The 23,801-nt window shown below is 40.9% G+C and overlaps 1 protein-coding gene across 11 annotated transcripts in view; it reads left to right on the forward strand.

Annotated features, from left to right (window-relative positions):
- Positions 1–23,801, forward strand: part of ALPK1 (alpha kinase 1) — an 82,927-nt gene that overhangs the window by 12,614 nt on the left and 46,512 nt on the right. For 2 of the 11 annotated variants that reach the window (XM_043545338.1, XM_043545336.1), the window contains exons 2-3: positions 19,106–19,226; positions 22,036–22,171. The gene's annotated coding sequence lies outside the window, so the exon portion shown is untranslated. Of the gene's footprint in view, positions 1–4,310; positions 4,589–7,055; positions 11,392–19,105; positions 19,227–19,289; positions 19,448–22,035; positions 22,185–23,801 lie in introns of those variants that run through there. The other 9 variants (XM_043545337.1, XM_037897053.2, XM_037897054.2 and 6 more) reach the window with 8 other exon arrangements.

A 23,801-nucleotide genomic window follows, 5' to 3' on the forward strand; every position in this document is an offset into this window, starting at 1 on the left:
AATGACCAGGTTATGGCTTTTTAGAGAGAGAGAGACAGTGTGAGAGAGAGAGAGAGAGAGAGAAACCCATTCCTTGGACAATAGCAACTGGGTCTGATTCTCCTCTCCTCTACACCAATTTTACACTGGTGGAACTCCACTGCCTCCAGTGAAGCTACTCCCAATTTACACTGATGTAAGTGAGAGGAGAGTCAGGCCCAGTTGCTCTTGCCCAAGGAATGGGTTTCTCACTCACTCACTCACTCACACTCTCTCTCTCTTTAAAAAGCCATGCTTTTAGGATAGCGTCATTAGCATTTACTGCAATAATACAGTTGCTTGGATTATTAGGGTGCATTTCTCTCTCATATTAACTTTGCTGCTGGATCTCTGTAGCTTCAGACTTTTCTTAGCTGAAAAGTGGGACTGCAAATAAATGTTGAATGGCAAAATATTGGAAAGCTAGACAGTGTAGCCTAGTGGTTAGGGTACTGGACTGGGAGTCAGATGATCTGACTTCTGTGACCAGCATAGCCACTGACCAGGTGTGTGACCTTGGACAAGTCACTTCATTTTCTGTGCTTCTGTTTCCCCACACGCCTTCTATCTGCCTTGTCTATGTAAACTAAGGTGTTGGGACAGGGACTTTTTCTAATATGTGGTTGGGGCCTTAAGGTGCTACTGATACAAAATATCTTAATAGTAGGAACTCTGAAGGGAACCACACACTCAAGATTTGTTTTATGCTGTATATGGATGAAAACAGTAGCACATTAAATCAGAAAAGTAACTTTGAGTAATGGACCAAAGTTTATTTGATGCAGACTGGGCGTTATCATAAATTGATATCTTTCATTCTATATCTTCTGTTAATTATCCTTGAACTGTCATATTAACATAGTGGGACCTGACATAGATTTTCTGTGATCCTTGCCAGTAATTTTGGGTCCACAGAGAACACATTACTGAACGAGTGCTAATGAAAGGAGCGCTGGGATTCAAGCAATTTTTTTTACATTCATAACTGATGCGGCAAGCCCAGAGGTGGCAGGGCTATGAACTGCTAAGCATAGAGGTGCCGGGACTCAGCCTGACGCAAATTAAGCAGTGACCAGAACTATTCTGTCAAGGAATTTAGCAGCTTAGGATGCTCTAGGAACTCAGTCCTGCACCCATTGAAGTCAATGGCAAATTCTGAAGTTATTTGCAGAAAAAGGCCCTCATTAAAGAGAAGTTCTGGGACATGCCTGATCATTTGCTTTGAGGACAGTATTGCTAATATCACTGGACAAAGTAACCTGTATTCTATAGGTGATGCATGGGGAGGGGGGTCACGTGCCCTGCAGATTTCTGCCAGGGTTTATACAATTTTTTTTGCAGGGAATGGGTTCAAAATTTTGCCCCCACCCATTATCAACAATTGTCACCTCTACTGTACTGTTAACTTTTATTCTTAGAAATAACACATTTGCATTTAGTTATATGAAATCTGAATAAATATCTGCACGGATATGTATTCGTATTGGGCACAGGTTATATGTACAGAATGTTCATTTTGTTATTTGGGCATAGCCCGTTGCTCAAAAGCAGATATTAGGTGACTGCTCAGCCTTGTTTATTCAGATCAACAAAACATGCTTATCTTTGCCACAGATCCTCCAGCTACATTGGGGAAAAAAAACACAGGCTGTGTCTATCCTACCACTTATGTCGGTATAACTGTTGCTTGGGGCCACCCCACCCTCCCAAGTAACATAAATTACACTGACCTAGGTGCCAGTGGGGACAGTGCTATGTCAGTGGAAGAAGCTCTCTACCACTGCTCATTGGGGGTGGATTAATTAAGTCAATGGGAGAGCTTCACTGGATTACAGCATGTAAAGAACTTACAGTGGCACAGCTGTTCGGTGCAGTCATAGCCTAGTGTAGTCATAGCCACAGTTTTGGTACCACAGATGTTACACAGTCACTATCAACTTCTTTCGATCTGAAAATGTGTTTTCCTTAATGGAAGATAAATCCAGTGTAGAGAGAGAGAATTATAATCAAGGTACATGCAGAGTTTAGGGAAGGACTAGAAGACCTATCACCTTCTTGCAGCAGCAAGAGGGGCTAGCATGGGAGAGGATAACCAGGAGAGAGAGCTGCTTCTCACTTCCACCACTCAAATCATGCAGGAAGAGAGGCTCACATTTATCAGACTCCTATGGGCTTGTCTAAATGGTGCAGCAGTGTGCACTACAAGGATGTGAATTCTAAGGCACACCAACGTAGTGCACGTTAACTGGCCTATGTAGAACCTGCTGCATGCACTAGGGGACTTTTAGTGCGCACCAACAGGATCTGTATGGGCCAGGGTGTGCAAAACACATTAGTGTATATTAAAATTCACATCTTTCTAGTGCGTATTGCTACACCATGTGCACCAGCCCTCTTTCCTATTGGCTACTAAAGATGGAGCCCCTGAACATAGCATCCCTACATCTTCCCAGTGATGTCCACACCTGTACTTTATCTCTTGAGGCTAAGCAAGTTAAACTCCCTTAACTTTTCCTCATGATCTTATTTTCAAATCCCTTATTCGGTCTGGTTGCCTTTTCTTTGAACCCTTTCTGTGTCCATGATATCATTTTAAAGTGAGGGCACTAATACTGATATGGTTTTGCTAAACAAAAAATTACTAGGGTAAGTAATGTCTTGTCTCCTCATTATTTCAAAAGAGGAACTTCCCTTCTCGAACATCAGTATTTTGCAACACTCGCTTACAATAATAATTGCAACGAGGCATGTCTAGTGGCTTCTCCACATAGAAAATAAGGGTTGGACTCACAATGGGGACTTGGGCGCCCAACTGGCACTTAGGCACCATAGTCTCAAAACCCCCAAGCAGCTGCTGTGTAATTCTGTAGGTGCCAAACCTCCCAAGATGCCCACATTTTCATAGGTAAAGTTCCCTGGCTGCCTATATTTCTGCTGGCAGGTAGGTAAGCATGCAACCACCTCAGACCTGACACCACTGAAGACTAAATAATCTCCAGTTCTTCTTCAGATTTAACTTAATTCAGCGAGTTGGTGCAAAGTTCATACGCTTTCAAAATGTCATTATACTCCTGCAACCGAATACTGGCTGCACCAGCGACCACGTTTGTGTGGTGAACGGAGAGCAAACTGAACTAGAGGTGAAGCTCGACCCCTGAAGTGTAATTAGTATGCCTAAGAAAATAAGGGTTTGGATTTAGCTGGTTCAACCGCTTGAGCAAGGACTGAGTTTTCTTCCTTGTTTCTCCAGTACCATGTGCACTCCTAATTGATGATATCTTTTTGAGAGATTTAATAAGATGGATTGGCTTTGAGATGTAGGAAACTATTGTCTTAACTGAGCATTAATAACAGGGCTTATTCCTCACTCACACTGATAAATGAGACTCCGACTCAGTGGAAGTCGGATGGGGCAGGTTAAGATTGGTGTTACACACAGAAGTGAGACTCTCCTGACTTTTCAGTATTTATATTCTCAACCTTAATTTCACACAAAGAAGGATTTTTGGCATAAGGGAGTGGGGCTGGGGCTGGACTGCCTCGTTGGTCCTTCATTGTAAATTAGATTTGGGGGAGTTTCCCATGGAAAAGTCCAGCTTTTGGGGGGAAATATTTACTGCTATATATGGCATGGAGGAGATTTCTAAACAAATAGCTGGTTGTTGTTTTTTTTAATGATGTACCTGCAGTTGAGGCAGTTTAAATATTCCCATGAAATAATTTAGCAGCCATCTTAAAAGCAAACAATGAAAGACATGTAGTAGGAAGAGAGTAATTACACTCACAATTGTCTGCTATCTCCTTCTGTATCTCACTGTTTACCTGGCACACAGTAACTTTCTTTTTGTAAAACATCACCTGGAACTCAAGGAAATCAAATATTAGACAATACTATTTTACTTGATGGCTTTAGCTGTCACTGCTTTCCTTGTGTAGCCCCTGTATTCATTTAAATTGCTTTTCGGTATAAAAGTATTGCCATACCAGATCAGATTAATGGTCTGTTACAGTATCCTGACAATGGCCAGCTCCTGTAGCTTCACAGGAAGGTTCAAAAAATCCCACAATGGAGTAAACCGAGGATTACTGACTACAGCCTAGCCCTTTGGCATGACACCAGCACAGACTGCAACTTCTAGCCTTGACCCACACCTTGCAGCCAGGATCCTGACACTAATTCATCTCCTCAGAAAGCAGCATAGGTGCCTAAGCCTCCTCACTCCAGGTGGAAGGTTCCCATTTGTGGATCACTAAGCTGATAATAGGCACTTTTCTGTCTCCTGACAGGTTCAGTCACAGAGACCCCCTTAGGACGGTCACCTGATGTGCTGAGACTACCTCTGAGCCTGTTTTCTCTGCCAGTTTGGGCCTCAAGAACCGTGCTTTGTTGAGCCAGACATGCTAGCCTGCTGCAACACAGACCCAGCATCTGAACCATGCCCCCAAAGCTGCAGACTTAACTGAAAACCGCTTAAGAAGTGCTCCTGTTTTCCGCACCCAGACACTGAGCTCCCAATGGGATTCAAACCCCAAATAAATCCGGTTTTACTCTGCATAAAGCTTATACAGGGTAAACTCATAAATTTTTCGCCCTCTATAACACTGATAGAGAGAGATGCACAGCTGTTTGCTCCCCCAGCTATTAATCACTTATTCTGGGTTAATTAATAAACAAAAGTGATTTTATTAAGTATAAAAAGTAGGATTTAAGTGGTTTCAAGTAATAACAGACAGAACAAAGTAAGTTACCAAGCCTAATAAAACAAAACACACAAGTCTAAGTCTAATACATTAAGAAACTGAATACAGGTAAATCTCACCCTTAGAGATGTTTCAATAAACTTCTTTCACAGACTAGACTCCTTTCTGGTCTGGGTCCAATCCTTTCTCCCTGTACAGACCTTGTTAGTTTCAGCAGGCATCTTAGGTGAAAAGCAGGGGATTCCTTTTGTTCTGTTCCACCGCCTTTAATAGCTTTGGCACAAGGCAGGAATCCTTTGTCTCTCTCTGGGTTCCTACCCCTCCTTCTAAATGGAAAAGCACCAGGTTAAAGATGGATTCCAGTTCAGGTGACATAATCACCTGTCCTGTGAGACTTTATTACCCGCTGTCTGGCACACACATATACAGGAAGTCTTACAAGTAAACAGAGCCATTTACAACCAATTGTCCTGGTTAATGGGAGCCATCAAGATTCCAAACCACCATTAATGGCCCACACTTTGCATCATTACAACAGAACCTAGTCTTAGATACAAGAATAATACATTCATACAAATAGGATGACCACACTCAGTAGATTATAAGATTTGTAATTATACCTTACAAGAGACCTTTTGCATAAAGCATATTCTAGTTACATCATATCCACACTTATAAACATATTTTTATAAAAATATGGAGTGCAACGTCACAGTGCCTACCTCTGAGAGATGGGTGGGGCTTAGCACACACTCTTCTGGTCAGCGTCTCCCACTGGCTAGCTTAGACAACAAGCTGCTTAGCATACTGGCTTTTGTGGCTGGCATTTATAGGCATCTATTTCTCCCCAGTCATTGTCTATGGAGCCCAGGTTCCTAACTTGACTTTGTGGATCACAGTGTGGTTTGTCTGATTTTTTTCTAGGTGCTTAAAAGTTAGGCATTGTGTTGCTTAGTGTTGCATCCTCTAAGTCCCTTGGGTATCCCACCCGTAGTATTTTACTGCCAAATATTATTTACTACTGTTAAAGGCCTAAACTTCCTCACCTTGCTCATATATGTGGTACCTATTTGATTCAGGGGAATTATTCCCATGAATAAGGCAAATAAGGTTTGACCTTTAGATGGTCTGTTAAGAAATGCACACTGTGCAAGCAAGAATTTTTATAGGTTTTTCTTTCTAGACAGAAACATTAAATAATTAGCATAAGCTATCTTTTTTTGCCTGGGAAGTTCTCCAGCATAAACTTTTGAACCTCACAGAAGATAGGTAAGTTTTTAAGTACTCTTGAAATCAATTTACTTTCATGCAGAATAACCTGTAAATGCAATAAATTTGCTTTGTCTTTGGTGGAGAAAGAAATCATAGATCACATTAAATGATTTTAAAAGAGTGTTTAGATGTAGGGTTTTGTTTCAAAGCCTGTTTGATGAATAAAGAAATTGAATTAGACAACACTTAAACCTGATTATGTAAATTTAACATACTGCCAGCCACTAACTGACAGGGTTTAGGAAGAATCAACCACTTTGGGTAAGTTATTCCATAATTTCTTACTTTGCATTCTTGACTCTTCCTTTGGAGCAGCTGGTTCTGGCCACTATCAGAAACAAGATACTAGCCTAGATGGACCACTAGTCTGGGCCGAAAGGGCAATTCCTATATTCCTCAGTTATTAAAATAAATTAATTTTTGAGGTGAAATCCTGGCCCCTTGAAGCCAGCAGCAAAACTCCCATTGACTTCAATGGAGCCAGGATCTCACTCTATGTCTTCTTCCTTTGTTTGATTCCCAAGGGACTAACTTTGAAACCTGGCTATCTAAACTGCAAATGCAGAATTTACAAGCACAGCTTCTATGTGGACAGAGTGGGTGTTTCCTTGCACAAATGAGTAACTGTGCATATAAGCACTCATTTTGCAGGAACTATTTAGTTGACCACTTTGAATGTGTGTGTTAGCTTTCTGACCACTATTAAAATAGCCATTAATTTGTAGGTGGTCTGACCATTTGAGTACTAATTTAGAATAATTGACTGTAGTGACTCCTTTTACTCAGAATCCACCTTGTATAATGCCCACACCAGATTTAAATGCAGGGTAAAAAGGGTAAATGTAAAGAGAGACCATTATTCTGCAAAGCTGAGCTCTCACCACAAGAGGACAGAAATGAACATTAAAGGGCTTAACATTATGTGCCTTAAATATATAAAATAAAGACTACCTAGACTTTTGCAGAAAACCTATGAAAAATGTGATCAGTATGTGAGCTTTTTTCCCCCAGGGGTTGGCTCCACTAACATATTTCAGAAGCCAAGTATTCCTGCACTCCCTTTCACTTCCTCCAAAAGACGCATGTCCTACGTTATTCCCCTTCAGACAGAGCATCTGGGAGTCGGAGACTGAGAACATCTTAAATTTTTCTCCCCTTGCATCTGTAGATCCTGTCCTACAAACACACATACATACTAACTTTACTTATATGAGAAGACCCATTAGCTTCTGTTAGAGTACTCACCTGATTAAAGTTGTGCATGTGCTTGTGTTTGCAGGATCAACCGCTAGATAGCCACCCCAACCCACCGAGTGAGCTTATTTTAATGTCTTAAAAATAGAATTCCTTTTATTAAAGGATATTATTACTTTAATATTACGTAGAAAACGAATATATAGTGTGATGGATTGCATTTCAAATAGCTATTTACTATCTGTATAATACCACGGTCATTGTGATATTATATAAAAATTTGAACTTACATCACCCTTTGGTCTTAAACTCCTTGACAACATCCTTTGTTTGATTAGCCTTAAAATTGCTTGAGTAATATCCCCAAATTAGATGATTTTTCTGTGCCATTAATTAAATGACCATAAAGAGTGGAATACAGAATCATAACTGCCTCAGTGCAGAAGGCTGGACTTGATGACTTTTAAAGGTCCCATACATACATACACTTCTATAATTATTAGAGATAGACTAGACCTATAGTTCACATTGTCCTCCCCTGCTAACAGTATCTTTGAGTACTATTGCATTGCATCCTTTTCTTTAATAGGGGATTATTATTGTCTGTTTGGGAACCTTGTAGCTGAATTTCTTCAGTAACTCTCATTGCCATGAAGTCCACAAGAATCCACTGAAGATGGGGTGATAACAATGATGAGATAAAGAGTAACTGGGAGCTTTGGGGGCACAATAGCCAGACTTGTGAATATCTGTATACTGGTGGCTAGATGATACCAAGGAATCATAGACAGCCTACATCTGTGAATATAAAGTACTATAAGTTGAATTACAATTTTCGTATCTTCTTAGAAAAGAAGATACCTGCCCAAAATTATCTCGCTTTCTACTACTTGATCTAATTCTAGTCTGTATTGCTTCTGGTATGGGAAGTCATCTGAAAACAAATTGTATGCAACTTTACTGATTCCAGATGTATTTCCGCTTTAATCGCTCGGGTATGTTCACATAGCCCTGTTCAGGCAGGTTAAGGTATTAACCAGTAGGTGGCAATGTTGGGTTATGTTTCCAGAGTTGTAGTGTAAATCAAGCCTTTGTTTTGTTCTTTTTTAAAAGACTTTTAGTGCTCGTTAAGATCTTGTGAACACTTGATCCTGAAAACATTTACAGACTTGAGTAACTTTATGCACACGAGTAGTCCCATTGAGTTCAATGAGCCTACTCGTGTGTGTTTGCAGGATCAGGGTCTAAAGTGCTGGGCAACCTTGGAGACTGAGGGTAAGGTTTCCAAAGGCATACAGGGGAATTAGTTGCCTAACTCTTCTTTGTGTCCTCAACAATCTCCTCCAAAATCCTCTGTGTATCCAAAGACAGAAGCAGCATCAAGAGCAAATATTATGCCATCTTCCCCTAGCATTGCCCTGCTGCTGTACCTCAAACCTGATAGTGGGGTAGCTATAATTTTTTGAACGTATGAATTAGAATTTTTGAATTACAAGAGCTGTAAACCTCCCTTTTGAAATATCTGGGGGTGATGATAGTGGACTGGAGTGTCTAGGGGTGATGATTGTGAACTGGAGGTTGCTTAGAGCTCACTGGGGAAGGCAGCAAAGCCCTAATAATAATTTACAGCCAGACACTAGTACTGTATATCCCTTATTTATTTATTTTTCAGCAGCCAAAGTGTGCTAATAAGACTTGATCCCTGTCCCCTAAGAGCTTATGATCCAAATATCAGACAAGACACACAGCTGATTCTAAATGGAAGAGGAGAGGGAAGTGGGGAGGAAGGAAGAAGAGATGCATAGGAAGGAGATGAATTTGCTGAAAGTTTTGAATCCCAGTTCTGGAGCGAGTCTCCAGAACTGCTCTAAAACCTGAAGTATTTGGGAGGCATTTCAATGCAAGAACAAAATGTGACTCTCTCCTTGTTTTACTTCCCTCTTCAGTTCTCCTGCCTTTACTTGGGGGATAGGATTCTTCCCTCTCACTTCTGCACTGCTTGGTGCCTGAATCAGTCTTCTTGAGCTTGCGTGCATGACTGACAAGGAGAGCTGTTTCTGGCAAGATGGGCTTTCCCCATCTCTCTCTCTCTCTCGCTCCCCCATCTTCTCTTTTTTTTTTCTCTCTCTCTCTCTCTCTCTTTCCTGTGTTCTGCCTCCATTCCTGCTCCAGGCCTGTCTTGCTTCTCATCTGTCCTTCCCTCCCTGACTTCTCTTTTCTCTCATTTCCTTCTTGTCTTTTCCGCCTTTCTCCTCTTACTTGCCCTGTCTCCCCCACCTGCCATTCTCTGCTTCCTCTCACTGTCTCACCAGTTCTCCTAGCTGTGTCACCTTCCCCCCATCCTTCCCACATCCCTGTTCTCTTCCTTTTCTCCTCCTCTAGCTCATCTCACCTCTCTTCCTTCTCTCTTTCTTCCTGATTCTCCTCTGTCCTCCCTCCCTAAAAAGAACAAAGTGTTAGGGTGCCTTATGTGACAAGTTCAATCACACAGGTCTGGGACAGCAAGACATTTGTAGGGAGGCTGTGAGCTAGAAGGAGCAGATATTTGTTAGGTTGTATAGGGTATGAGCTGACCCTGCTACCATAAACTTGTACCTAGTAAGGAACTCTTCCCCAATCCTTTGATCTCTCCCCTGATTTGGCTACATTGTGGGAGCCGCTCAGGCATTCAGCTTCCTACTTTGACAGAGTGGGTGCTACGGCAGTCAGCATCAAGAAGGGATCTGTAGTGGGGTTCTGCCACAGAAAAAGGGCCATAGCATCACTGTGACCTGGAGGTAGCAGTAGTTCAGTTCCTTAGTCAGTCTTTAGCCTCTCTGTTGATACTGCCAATAAGTCCCAGTGGTGAGGGTATTCTTTAAAATAAGAAATGTTAAAAACGTTATACATCACACATTTGTCTAGAATACTCTGCCTCTTTCCACCTTGTCAGAAGCTGTAGAATCACAAAGTTCATTTTTGGTGCTCAGCTGAGATCTACAAATGCACAAGGTCAGCAAAAGCAGAGCAGCCTCTAGTGAGTGCCATTTTACATGCTCAGCATTTGCTGCACAAGATAAGTGTTGTAACAGCAGAACCTTCCTGTGGAATTGAATAGAGAATGGTAGAGTTTTCTGTAGAGTTTTAAACCAACTGATAAAATTCCAGAGCAGTGATATGATTCTTCATTATGGATACACCAGTTGCAGCTCCATAATAAATGCTGAGCTGAGTTTTGCACTTAAATCATAGGTTCAGGTTAAATATGAAGAGCGGTATTGCCAGCCCCAAGTGTTCAGAATCGTGAGTTAGGCTCCACAAAATTAGGAGCCTGGCTCAAAATTCATGAGATTTTTAAGAAATAATCAATTTAAAAGATTTTTTTTTTATTTGCCCTTTGACTGGGGCCTTTGTGGTTTACATTTTCAGGCTTTTTTCAAAAATCGTGAGGGTTAATAATTTTTTTTTCTTTTAAAATGAAAGCTGAAATTCTCACATAGTCAGTGACCTCCAGGAGCTGGAGCTCTAAAATAAACCCCAATTATCATGCATCTAGTGCTCAGATAAAAAGAATTGGCAACACTGGAAGAATATATTGTATCCTCTCCAAAATTACAGCATTAGCTCTTTGGGCACAGAATGAATTTTCTAAGAATTTACAAGTAAATTGGTTGGTTAATGTATGGGTTAATGTTAATTTTAAATGGGTCTTTTAAGAAATGTACTTAATTGTTTTTTTTATTTTTGTTTTTTGTGTCCCAAATGATCTCAGTTCAGGCATTGTCTGTCTGCACAAAAATTGACAGGTTATTCTTGAGTAAATTTGGTACAATGGGTAGGGTTTTTATTTTTTATTTATTTTTCTAAAATAAATGTTTAGAATTAATAGTCCTCTTCCAATGTGCTTCGTAAGTGAAGACTTATCTGAGGAACAATGTTCTTCAGAGAAACTCCCCTCTTTCAAAATGGCTGCCTTCACTCAGTGTTCTCAAAGGGACTGAAGCCACAGATTGCCCTTAGCAAAAATGGAGTCAGAACTATCAGGGGTTCACCCGCTGATGCAGTTGCTGGAGTAGCCTGGTTCCTGATACATATACCGTGTGGTGGAAAGAACACTGGCACCATTTATGCTAGCCCCTCTATCCCGACAGGCACGCTAACAATTTAGCCTAGAATGATCCAGGCTCAATTGGAATTAAATGTTGAAAAATCCGTCTAAATAGCATGGTATGTATGTTGGATAAACAATTGAGAAGACTGTATGTGAATTCAGGATGTGTTACAGTCGTGCCAGGGGAACAAATGTTAGTTAGCACAGTAAGTTTCTCGAGCCTAAGTGACATCTGAGAATCTGCAAGTTTAACAAATCAGGAAAAGATTCCTCCTGCAGCTTCTCCTGGCGCATCATCCTCCCATTCTTCCTTTTCTCCAGTGGATCCTGGTTCTTGTTGAAACATTGTAGAATCAATTCCTGGTAAAGTAGCTATGTAATATGATTGTAAATTAATCATAGCATAGAAGTGCAGAACCAGAAAGAAACAGATATGAAAGTGCAGCAGGAGCGTTATGCTCAGTCATTGGGAAAAGGGGGCAAGGAGGCACTTTCATGTGGCTCTTGCTAATTAGAGTGGCGTTGACTGACTTTGGAGGAAGCCTCATGCAGCCCACAGAATGGGAGAGGCTCACTGTGGTGCATGGTTTTGAGAATAGCAAAGGGAAGTGAATGATGGAAGAGACACCTTTTTAAAAATATCATTAAAATGAGGCCTAAAGCATCGTGTTGACCCATGGGAGAAATACTCAGAACTTCCCTTTTTGCCTTTTTGCAATCAGGCACCAAAACTGCTAGGAGCCTTGGATTATGGGGTGGGGCATGTTTTTGAAGAGGAATTTCTAGTGGATTTAGTAGAGTTGGAAGGTAGAAATCACTCATATTACTTCTAGGGCAGCACTATTGTGACTAGTAATTGTGCCTTCTCACTCCCTGCTATACAGAAAGGGAGCCCCTTGCATTTTCTCTGTAAAACATCAAATTAGTTGATCAAAAAAGCAGGTTTTACTGGTGGCTGGCCCCAATGGAGCTATGCTGATTTACATCAACTGAGGATCTGGTCTACACAATTTAAATGAGACAACCACCCAGTAAACATAAGTGAAGTTACACTGATTTATTCCAGGTGAGGATCGGACACCATGTTTTTAGGGAGATTGTGTATTCTGTGACTTAAACCTGTATTGACTTAAGTTATAATTTTATGGAGGTTTCCTCAAACTTAAGAGAACACTGATCATATATTTAAGGTTTTCTCCTTGGTTGTGCTTGAATTCTAGTGACTAAAATATCAGAGACATTTTCATTTATACAGGATGAGGCAAATTAAATGACTATCTTCTAAGAAGGGCTTCTAACATGGTTGCTGACCCCTTCATGGAATTGGACCCAGCTCTCCTGTTCCTGTCCAGGTGTGCCCTAGTCTGGTGTAATGAGGAGGGCAAGGCTCCTCGAGGTTATAAAGGAGAGACACCCCAAAAGGCAAGAAAGAGTTCAAAATGCAGAGAAAGAATTCAGAACTCATTGTCCACAAAGCAGGAGAGGCCAGAGTCCTGAATAGAGAGAGCTCAGAGGAAGAGCAGAGCTGGGCTGAGAGCTTCAGGGTGAGTCTGCCGCTCCTAAAGGAGGAAGTGGTGAAAATGCCATGGTTGAGCAGTGGTGCCAGATCAGGCTGGTGAAAGCAGAAGGCAAGAAAGCAGTCGGAGGATCACCTACAAACTTCCCAGACCAGAGAGCCGTGGCCAGAAAGGGTGGAAGGCTGAGAACAGCAAAGGGAGATGGCTTCCGGCTCTCTGAGCTGGAAAACTGAAGCCAGAAAGGGCTGAAGGCTGGGAATGATAGAGGGGGAGCCCACTGATGTCTCCAGGCAAGAGCAGGGAAGGAAACAGAGCAGAGAAGCTAGAGGGGCTGGGGTGAGGCATAGTGAGGAAGCGTATAGGGGAGCTGGAGCACAGTGAGAGACACTGGAGCTGTACTTGGTGTGGATAGACTTTTGGGACTTGAAAGAGTGAATGTACCATTCAGATAGTGCTGGGGAAATCTGGATTATGGTTCTGGGACCTCTTGTAATACATTAACCCCAAAAAGGGCTATTTATTGCATGGAGTTACTGAGGACTCCAGAAGAAAGGGGAAATTGAGGCATGTGCATCTGTCAGCCATGGCCTGCCTCGAGGGTAACTCAGGAAGGGGCCATCTTATCACATATAGTGGATAATGCAGGCAGGAGATCAGCCCCTTGGAAAAGGGGACTCTGTGCAAGGGAAATTGAGGCAGCGATGGGGGGCTGTATATCTTCATTCAGAGGTATTTATGTGAGTTATCACCAACTTCAGGGAGCTTCATTATTCATATGTGATTTGGACCATTTTTCTTTCAGAATGACAGACTGTGGACATTTTTGCACGTAGACCTCAATAGTCTTTATACCACCTCAGACTACAGTCTTGTCTGATACCGTGAATTAAACAAAATAGGACCTGGCCAGTACTTGGCTGGGAGATGCCCAAGAGAATCCCATTAAACTGTAGGAAGTGATATTGGTAATTCAGTAGAGTAGATGGTATTCTTTTCCCTGAGTGAGTACAGAATGAGTAAAGAAAGTAAGGGGCTCTGGGCTACTGACGGTTTCATCTTTCAAATGAGACGAAAAATTGAAGACCTGACTATAACAGGGACCACTGGAGTCAGTGGATTATGATCCATCATGTGACAGGGTATTAACCTTTGTAACCCTCCTGACTAGTTGTGATCATTAAAGACCCTATGGCACTCTTTGCAAGAACCAGAGTATTAGTCTTGGTGTCCTGGTCAGATTGCAATTTAAGAAATGTGTTCTGTCTGTACCTTCAAATGAATATCGTATTCTTCTGTAGTTCCTGTTCTAAGGTGTCGTGCTGCTGTGTACAGATGCCACATTCCACCCCAAGGTGGCTGCATTTCAGAGGCATATGAAGTGATCATTGTGTATAGTTTGTCTAGAAGTGGGTTACTTTGAATATCATACTGGGGTCCTTATTAATGAAAGGTTCTGGGTAAATGTAAGATATTATTTTTGTCACTTAAATAAAACCCTGTTTGGCTACTCTGAAGCAAATTAATTGTGCGTAAAGATAAGTGTTTGGAGTATTTAAAGGCCTGAAGAAATTTCACTGGCTTCAGGAGGCTTTGGAACAGGCCAATAAATACCATGGTTTTCTTTCTAATTTGATTGTATTGTGTCTTGTGATGCTCACATAAGGTACCTTGTGCACTGTATTGTGTAACAATGTATATTCTAGTCCACTACGCAAATTTTAAAGGGGATAGATGATGTGCATTAGTCATCTACCTATGTGAGATGTATCTTGCCCTAGAGTTTAATTGATGGACATGTGTGGAATAGCCAGCAGAAGAGTAGCCGGTTGGTGTTGACCAGAAGTGTTTTACCTGGGGTGACTGCTAAGTGATGAAGCTTCCTGGGATGATGCAATATTGACAGTTTTACTCAGCAGCAGGCACTGATCATAAAGCTCTCTGGTGAATCAGTGAGGCACCTGCTGGACTCTTTTCTCTTGTTTTCAGCTGCCACCCTGAAAACAAGAGAAACAGATATGTGTGTGCGTGCACACACAGAAGGCCTGATCTAAAACCCACTGCAGTAAATGGGAGTCCTTCTACCAATTTCAATTGGCTCTGGATCAGGTCCACAGAAAGGGATATAGGAAAAGAAAGAAAAAGAATGTGGATGAAGAAAATGCATAGGAATGAAAAGGATGTAAAAAGGAGAAAGGGAAGCAGGGGGATGGAATAGAGAAAGGGAGAGAAGCATGGTTCAAAAAACATTTCCAGTTTACAATAGTATCCCATATCACTTTCAGATTATACTGGCCATTGCAATTTAGAAGGTGGCCATCAAAATTTGGTAAATTTTAGGTAGCCCACAGAAAACTGTGCTAAGACAATCTCACCCAGAAGGCTGGTTCTCAATTCATCTTTATAAATTGTGAATTGTTGTTCCAGCAGCCATGTCTTCTGAATAATTGCTTGCTGTTGAAAGACCAGGTCAACATTTTACTTTAATCTTGTATGCTACAATTATAGATTGGCAGTTAGAAGTAGTGACGGCAGCCTAGCATCTCATGTGCAGTGTGACCTTATTTGGGGGGAGGGAGGTTCTGCCCCTTTATAAAAAATTCTTCATGATGAAAACATTAGGATTTCACAACACAGAGAGCACTGGTTTATGGATTTGTGCAAAGTCTCACAAGGGAACACTGTTCAATAGGCTTCAAAGTGATTCAGCCATGGCATAACTGCGGCTGTGGCCACATGTAATATAGCCTGTAGCTCTTTAAAGAGGATTAGCCTTAGATCAGGGGAAGCATTCATCACTGGATTTCATGTAAAGTAGAATATGCTAATGAAATGGAAATGTCTACAGCAAACATTGCATAATATCGTAGACCCTCAAAATTGAGCTTAGTGTCTTGATATCTCCACTGGAAGTCCAATTTCTTCCTCTCATTATTACTGGGAGAAAAAGTAAAATATGTGATGTTACAAAAACATCTCTTTTTAGTAAATAAGGTTCATTTTGTTACCTGATTAGCTCACCAAAGTTCAAACAACAGTAGCAAATATCTTAAGGTAACTTTATGAACAATATTGACTCTTTTAATAAATGTACAGCGTTGCCAATAGAAACCCTCCTCCTCCCCCCCCCACATTTTAATCTATTTATTTTGATCATATACACATAAGCTTTGATCCTGAATTCTTTGTGTTTCTATACCTCCCATTGGTTTTACTAGCAGATTATGCAGGAAATTCAGGATCAGTTCTGCAGATGCAAAATAATTCTGTCATATAGATCTACTCTACTGCAGCCTTATAAGCCATTTCCTCCCTTCTGCCTGTATATGAATCTCAGTGCCCAGTTTTACAAAGTGCTGTGGGTTTGAGTCCCTCTCTCTCATGTTCCACTTTTATACCAATGTAACTCCACTGACATCATCTGAGTTGTTCTGGATTTAGCCGGTGTTACTGACAGTAAAATTGGGCAACTATGTTTCCATTATACGTCTCTCTGCAGAGCATTTTGTGAATAGTTGGGAAAAAGACCCCATAAAAAATAAAGCCCAAGAGTTTCAAAAATTACTGGTGATTCTGGTTGTCCAACTGGAGATGCTTTAAAGAGATCTGATTCTTAGAAAGTGCTGAGCGCCTGCCCTCTGAAAATCAGGCCCTTTTGTGTTGTCTCAAGTTGGGCACCCAAAAATCACTAGTTGCTTTTGAAATTCTTGGCCAAATTGTATTTTTTTAAAAAAGGAATCCATTCCTATAGTAGAAAATAGTATATTAATATACTATTTTCAAATATGTTAAACATTTTAATCTGATTTAATGCATATTATTTTTTTATTAATTTGTAAATTTCACGCTGTATATTTTATCATGATGGGAAGCAGGCGAAGAGATGTGAAGCCTTGGAACCCTTACACGTGCAGGTAGTCTGTATTTACATGAGTAATCCCCTTGAAATCAACTTTACTCACATGAGTAAGCATGGGTTCACGTGAGTTTGAGTTGATCAGGCCCACGGTTTTGTATATACAGCCAGTTTTTTTCATACATGTGCAACACATTTGGTCAAATATTTGGTATAAATATAGAGAGATGCATAATATACCCCTATGGGGTCATTTAGGTTTTGCACATTTACACATGAAGATGTGAAGTGCTCTATAGGCTTCATCTCAATTTGCTGGGAAATAAAAGTCCTAGGAAAGGCTTTGAGCAGAGGGTTCCTCTGGCTTGATTACCAAAGCGTGAGCTTTCATTAGTTACTAGCATTTCACTCCGCTCAGCTCAGTAGCTTAGGATTTTGTTTTTTGTTGGTTGGTTGTTTGGGGTGGGGGGGGTGTTTTATTTTTTATATTGCAGTTTTGAAGGGTTTGTCTCTGCAGACACGGAGGACTGGTGATACATATTCATGAAAGAGAAGTCTTTCCAGCCGCTGTTAACAGTGACAAAGACTTAGCTGTTTCACACAGCAAGCTGACTGGAATTGTGTGTGGGGGGCTGCATGACCAGATTAGTGCAAACAGCAAGCTTATTTCTCAAGTCGTTAGGCCTCGCCTTCCTAACAATTTCCCCAATTGTCATTTGTGACAAAGCTGTCATTAGGTGATGGCTTCTTTTGGCCATTTTCAGATAAAGATAATTTCCTTAACTTCCATTTTATTTGACAACAAGTAGTTTGGAACAGAAAGGAAGTGCTTCAGTAGTTTATGGATTAGGGGTTTGTCACTTCAAAGGCATCTTTGATCTAAAAATATGTGCTGTACCAAATTCATTGTCTTTTTTTTAAAGATCTTTTAAATTTATTGATCTGTCTCTCAGTTATTCCCTCTTTTGCATTCAATAATGGTGTGTGAAATGGTAGTTTTGGGAGAGGGGGGGAGAGCCAGAATTAGCACTTTTAAAATCACTACAAGAGCAAAACAACAGGTGCTTTTGTACACCAAGTCCTGACACTATCACAATTCTGCATTTAGCCAAAGATCCCTTCTGCTGTTATCACCCTGTGTTATGCTAGAGGTATCAATTGGGGGTGGAAGAGGTAAAAAGTTGGGACTTTTGTACTGTTCTTAAGGGAAGTAATGGAAATATTTACAAACTTATGTTTCATGAGGAACAGCTTACAGTACACATTTCACATCCACCATCCTATCAGCCAGTTTTATCAAGCAACAAGAACCAATGGCCTATGAATGTGGAGTGAATATAGAGCAGTGTACTGCACAGTCTGTTGAAAATAGACACCTGAGATACAGAGGATAGTCCAACAGGAGCAGCAGAGCCCTTCAAAAATGACTCAGGTTGGGTTTGCTTGCTTGTTTGTTTTAACATTTCTGGTTAATAAGTAAACAAAGTTTGAACAGTTTAGGGATCAGTTTCTGCCCCAGAATTCCCCTCTCCTTTACATCCCCTCGTACATAAAGTGGCCAATTGCTCTACATTTTTGGTTTACAGATCGAGGAGACAATTTTATGTTCTCCAGAATAATGCTGCTCATGCAAATATTCTTGCAGGCAGCCTATTTTGGCTCCTATGGACAATGCAAATGGCTGTGTGAAAGAAATGTGTACAAGTTGTGAAGTGTCTTTATACCACAGTGAAATTGTGCATATATGGCCAAATTCAGGAAAGAACTGCTATTGAGGAAAATACTTAAGCACATGCTTAAAGTTAACTCCCATTTAATGCAGTGAAAGTTGTGGTTCTCAGTACTTCTGCGTCAGTCCCTTCTTCCCTTATGTATCTTGTTTTGTGGATATAGCTATGGGTGAATTAACTGAAAAAGGAATATTTACATGCAACTGCAAGAAGGACAAGTCTTCCATAGACATGGAGAATTGAGGGTGATTATTTTAAACCCCCAGCTATCTTAAAAATGCTAACTCTCAAGGGAAATGTTTAATGAGGATACATTCTGGAGAGCAATGAAATCTAAATTTTTTACTGACAACTTTTTTTTTTTAAGACCTAAAACAAAGTGCAATGTGAAACTTCACCTGTTAGAAGTTTTCTTTCTTAGGTGCTTATTAGTGTGGTAATGTCTGGTTTTCTCAAATAGAATCGTAGAACTGGAAGGGACCACGAGAGGTCATCTAGTCCAGTCCCTTGCACTCATCATCAGGATCAAAGTTTTATGTAAATGTCTATTGTTTTTAAATTTCATGGATGTTCCCCTAAAATTCAAAAGAATAATCTCTAATGCTTCATTCTGAATAGATCATTTCCCTTAAAGACTTTATTCCCTTGAAAGCTAAAACAGTTTTGAAATAAATCACTTGAGACTTTTTTTTGTTTTACTAATAAAGAACATTCTTGATGTTCTACTCAGTATCTGTACCACACTGAAAAAAATCTGAAGTTCTCTGAAGAACCATATGAAGGATCCTTAAATGTCCAGTGGATATATTTACAATCCATCCCCAAAGCACTGTTTTTCAATAATGGCCAAGGTAGGTAACAGGGATTCTGTCTCCAATCTTTATTACATTACTCACCTGAGCTCTTTTTCTCAGGGGTCCATATGGCTTACAAATAAAGGTGAGGCCATGCTGAAAGTCCAGTTGTGAATTAGGGATGTTTGGATCCAGTTTCTAATTCACCCCACTACAGAGATAGGAAGCAGCCATCAAGTTTGGCTCCAGACCTGGATCTAAGCTTTCCCAAAGTATGGGTAAGTGAGGTTAGATGAAGTGTTTTGTTTTGGGCCCATCTCTGCTTATAAGACCAAATTCTGCTTTCCATTACACCAGAGCAAATCTATCTCAGTAATGACATTACTCTGGGTTTACACTGGTTTAACTGGGGAGCAGAATTTGTTCTGTTTTAATAATATCTAACCTATCCACATTAGCTTTTTCTGTAATGCTTATCTCTGTAGAGCCTAATAACAATTCCCTCACTGCTGTGGGCTGTTCTTGATCCCATTTCTAAACACAAGCACTTCTGCTTCAGTTTTGACTAGGGGTGGCTGTGCAGAGGGCGGCTCCCCCCCCCCCCCTTCTCTCCTTTTGCCTGTTAATTGGCTGAGACCACCAGAATTTGGAGGACACAGATGTCACTGATAGTTTGCCTAGGGAGCACATTCATGCCCATCTGTTGCAGTCTAGAAGGCTGTTCGTATATCCACAAGGCCTTCATTTAATTCTTGTCAGAAAGTAATGTAAATCCAGTTTACCTCAGAGGTCACAGCCGAGATTTATGCCAATGAGCCCCCTGCAATTTACACACACTGTAGTTGTATAGGATGAAAAGAAAGCCTTTCATGTTTGTGCATATTAACAAGAAAGCTTGCCTTTGGAGAGGCTTTTTTGATTGAGGTTCTTCCTTATTTTAATACAGCCAATGCCAGTTGGTATACCCAGCTTTACAAAAAGAAAACATCTAATCTTTAAACCAGAGAAGTAAAAAAATAAAAAGCCCCTAGCAAATAGCTTTGCCATGTCTCTTTCATTATCTCTGACAAAGCAAGGCTTCCATGCACCAGAAAAAAATAATACTCTAGTGAAACACAAGTGATTGTCGGAATATTCAGAAACTGAATTTGCCTGCTGCTGGGCTGATAGTAATACTGATCAGCTGAAATGCTCGCTGGTGATATTTTTTAAAGTCTTTGGTTGCTAGCGTGTTGCTTTTTCCACATGTAGAAAAATTCTAGGACGTGAGACCAAATCCTCAGCTGCTGTAAATCGGCATAGCTCCATTGAAATTAATGGAGCAACACCATTTACGTGAACTAGGGATTTGGCCCCAAAGTGTTCTGTGACAAGTGCATAAATGCACAGAACTAGTAGTATACATTTTCTACTTCTTCTTTTTTTTTGTTAAATTGACTTTTCAATAGGAACTGGAAGACTGACAGTGCATATAAATGTGACCCTGACTATTCAGATCTGAAAAGAAAAACAGACTGCTGTGGAAATAAAACCACAACAGCTAGACTTCTAAATTTCACAGGTGTGGGGCCCAATCCTGCTCCTGATGGAAGTCAGTGGGAGTTTTGCTACCTACTTCTAAAGGGGACTGGATGAGGCTCTTTAGATTTAATGGATAAAAAATGCAGCACAGGTAAAGACAAAGATTCACAGTGCTCTGCGTAAGCATCTACCTCCAAGTGCTAAAGCACAACCTGTACGTGACTTTGAACGCTTTGCACTTGTATGAATTAGAAGGGAGAGAAAAGTTAAAAGGTTGCATTCTACTAAATGGAATTTACATTTAACTTTAATGCAAATATATTAAAAATAACTGTTTTCATATAAAAATAAAGGATCAGATTTTTTTTTAAAGTTCTTGAAGCAGTTGAGAAAAAATATCACCAAATCATGAACATACAGGGAAGAAAGATGAGAATGTTTTGCTACAGTGAGATGTGTCAGGGTGTCTGAGACAGTCATAGAGGGCCTGATTTTTAGAGAAGTTGAGTACATTGATTTAACTGGATCTAGATGAACGTTGAGGGTGGGCCTTTCATGTATATCAGTTTTAGACTGATGCAGCCCCACTGACCTCATTGGAGTTACTCCTAGAATCAGGCCCTAAGTCTCCTTAGTGTAGAAAAGGCATCTCTTCCCGCTCTCGGCAATGGGTCTCAGCAGTGGATTTTGCTTTGGGGAAATGCTTTCTGATGTGATTGACATGAAGCTGAGTATCGTGTACACTCTGGAATTTAAACTCAGCTTGAATTTTCCATCAGTAAGGAACGGCGTGAGGGAGGAGAAGGAGGCACAGCTGACACAAAAATTACAACAGTGTTTGATTTCTGAGTTTCAGTGTAGCACTTAAAATAATTAAAATGTTTATTTGAAAGTCAAAACAGTCCCAGTCATAAATAACTACCCCATTTCTCAATTGACTGTGCTGAGTCCGAACTGAAATGCCCCTGGGATGAGGTTTAGTTGCTCCCTGTTGGGATTAATCCATAAACGCAGCCTCTACATGGAAATCATCAGGTCTTCGCTTCCCCTCCATTGGTCTCCCTGGAATTATAGCATGGCCTCAATAAGATCAAAATTACGGTAATATATTTTCAGAGAAAAAAGGCTCAGAAACTCTAACTGGGATTTCAGGACCGTAGCACCGTGAACATTTCCTAAACATTGTTCACAGCTTCTCGAATTGTTATGATGTTTGCTCCATTTTTGGAGTGTCTGTGCTGATTGCTTTTCAAAAACGGCTTCAAAACTGATTGCAGTCTAGTTAGGCGAAGTCCCAACTTTCCTCCTACCCACAATATAACTTAAAATTCCTTTCTTTTGGCAGATGGTGTGCTGTTCTAGCTCAGGGGTTCTGAAACCTTTTCACCGTGCAGTCCACACCTTACTAAAGAGATCATCTCCTGCTGGTCCCCCCCAGCCTCCTACTCTGACTCCTATTTTGTGGCAACTACAGCATTTGTGTAAGTACTACTGGTAGGTATTTTCTGGTGTTTTTAATACAATAAAGGTTTTGTCCTCCTTGGGAAAAAATTAATTACACTGTCTTCTTTTGCTCTTCAATTCATCTCCTTCTCCATATTCTTTATTCTCCTATTCACAGCTTTCCCTGGAGCCTGATTGTCTTCTCCTCTTGCATGTTTCCCTGCTGTCAGATCTTCCTTTCTTCGGCACATGTTGTGCAACCCCCCGATTCCCTTCTCCTCTGCTCCTTGGCCACATTGCTTTTCTGCCTAGTCATTTTCTTCTCTGTTTTCTTGCCAGTGCTAGCCCGGCATTCTGATTCTCTTTCCTCCCTGCGTCTTGCTCCCCTGAAAATGCTGCTGAGCCACTTGGTAGCTTCTCCCCTGGGCATTCTCATTTGAGGCTCTTAAATCTGTTCCCAGATGTTGCTCCTGCTCATAACTGACCTCTCCAGTCCACCTGATGGCTCCAGCTTCTGGGACTGGCTTCTGTTTCTCCTCCTCCTCAGTAGCGATGGAGGAGGGTATAGCGCTGGCTCCTCCTTTTTGTGTTCAGCTGTTCTCAGGATCTTGGAGGAGGAGCCAGCACCTTTTGACCTGCCATCTTTCTCTGCAATCTGCAGGCAGTCTGGGAACCATAGTTATCGAGCTGCTGGTCTAACGCTTGGGAACCTGATATAGGGACGGATACTGAAATATTGAAGCCAAAGGAAACTTTGCAACTGACTTCAAGGTGGTGCAGGACCGGGCCAGGAAAGAGGCCTATGTTTATAAAAATTAATAAATGCAATTGAAAAGTTTTACACCAGTGAAATATACATTCATAATCCTATTAAAGTCTCTCAGTTGTTCCGCTCTGGTGCCCTAAGTCTCCTTCCATCTGCTCATGATAACGTTTGGTCATATACTGGACTTTAGGGTGTTGTATACATAACATGCAAGCTAGGAGTCCCTTTTTATTGGAGGTGAAGAGGTATTTAGCACTCCAATACTATTGGTATTTATTTTATTTTTTATTAAGCTATGTAAGAAATGGCAAAAGAGAGCACCAGAATGAACACATGGCTGCTTTCACCCTGGGGGCCCTTCTGTCATTCACCAACACATGGAAGCTCATGATATACCAACAAATCATACAAATGTTTCATTATTGTACAGCATGTAGACTCACTTTGCGGTGGCATCCACCAAAGAAAATCATGGTGGGTGGTGGGTTTATTCTTTCTTGCCTTTCTTTCTAGCTACTGTGCCGCTGCTTCTTGCTGGTGTGGTATGACAGGCCCAGATTATTGGCTAACAGTCTACACTGACTATATTTTGCATGGGACAGAGGAGGAATAAAGGGGAAAAAAATCTACAAAGGGCAAGTCAGCAAAGACGGTACCAGGTCATTGTATCAATATCTCAGCGATAGTGCAACATGGCATGGGAGAATGGTTTGTTGGAGGATGGTCAGCCCAAACTGGGTAGGATCTAAAATGCCAGTGTTTTCATCCGTGTTCCCAATGGCCTGCAGGAACATAAAACATACTTACTCGGAGAGATGTGGGTTTGCAGGCTGATAGTTTACCAGATAAAAAATATCCTGATGCTATAGTTAGCATTGTTGCAGAGCAGCAAGTGGGAAATG

The sequence above is a fragment of the Chelonia mydas genome, chromosome 4, assembly GCF_015237465.2.
Source record: "Chelonia mydas isolate rCheMyd1 chromosome 4, rCheMyd1.pri.v2, whole genome shotgun sequence".
NCBI classification, from domain to species: Eukaryota; Metazoa; Chordata; order Testudines; family Cheloniidae; genus Chelonia; species Chelonia mydas.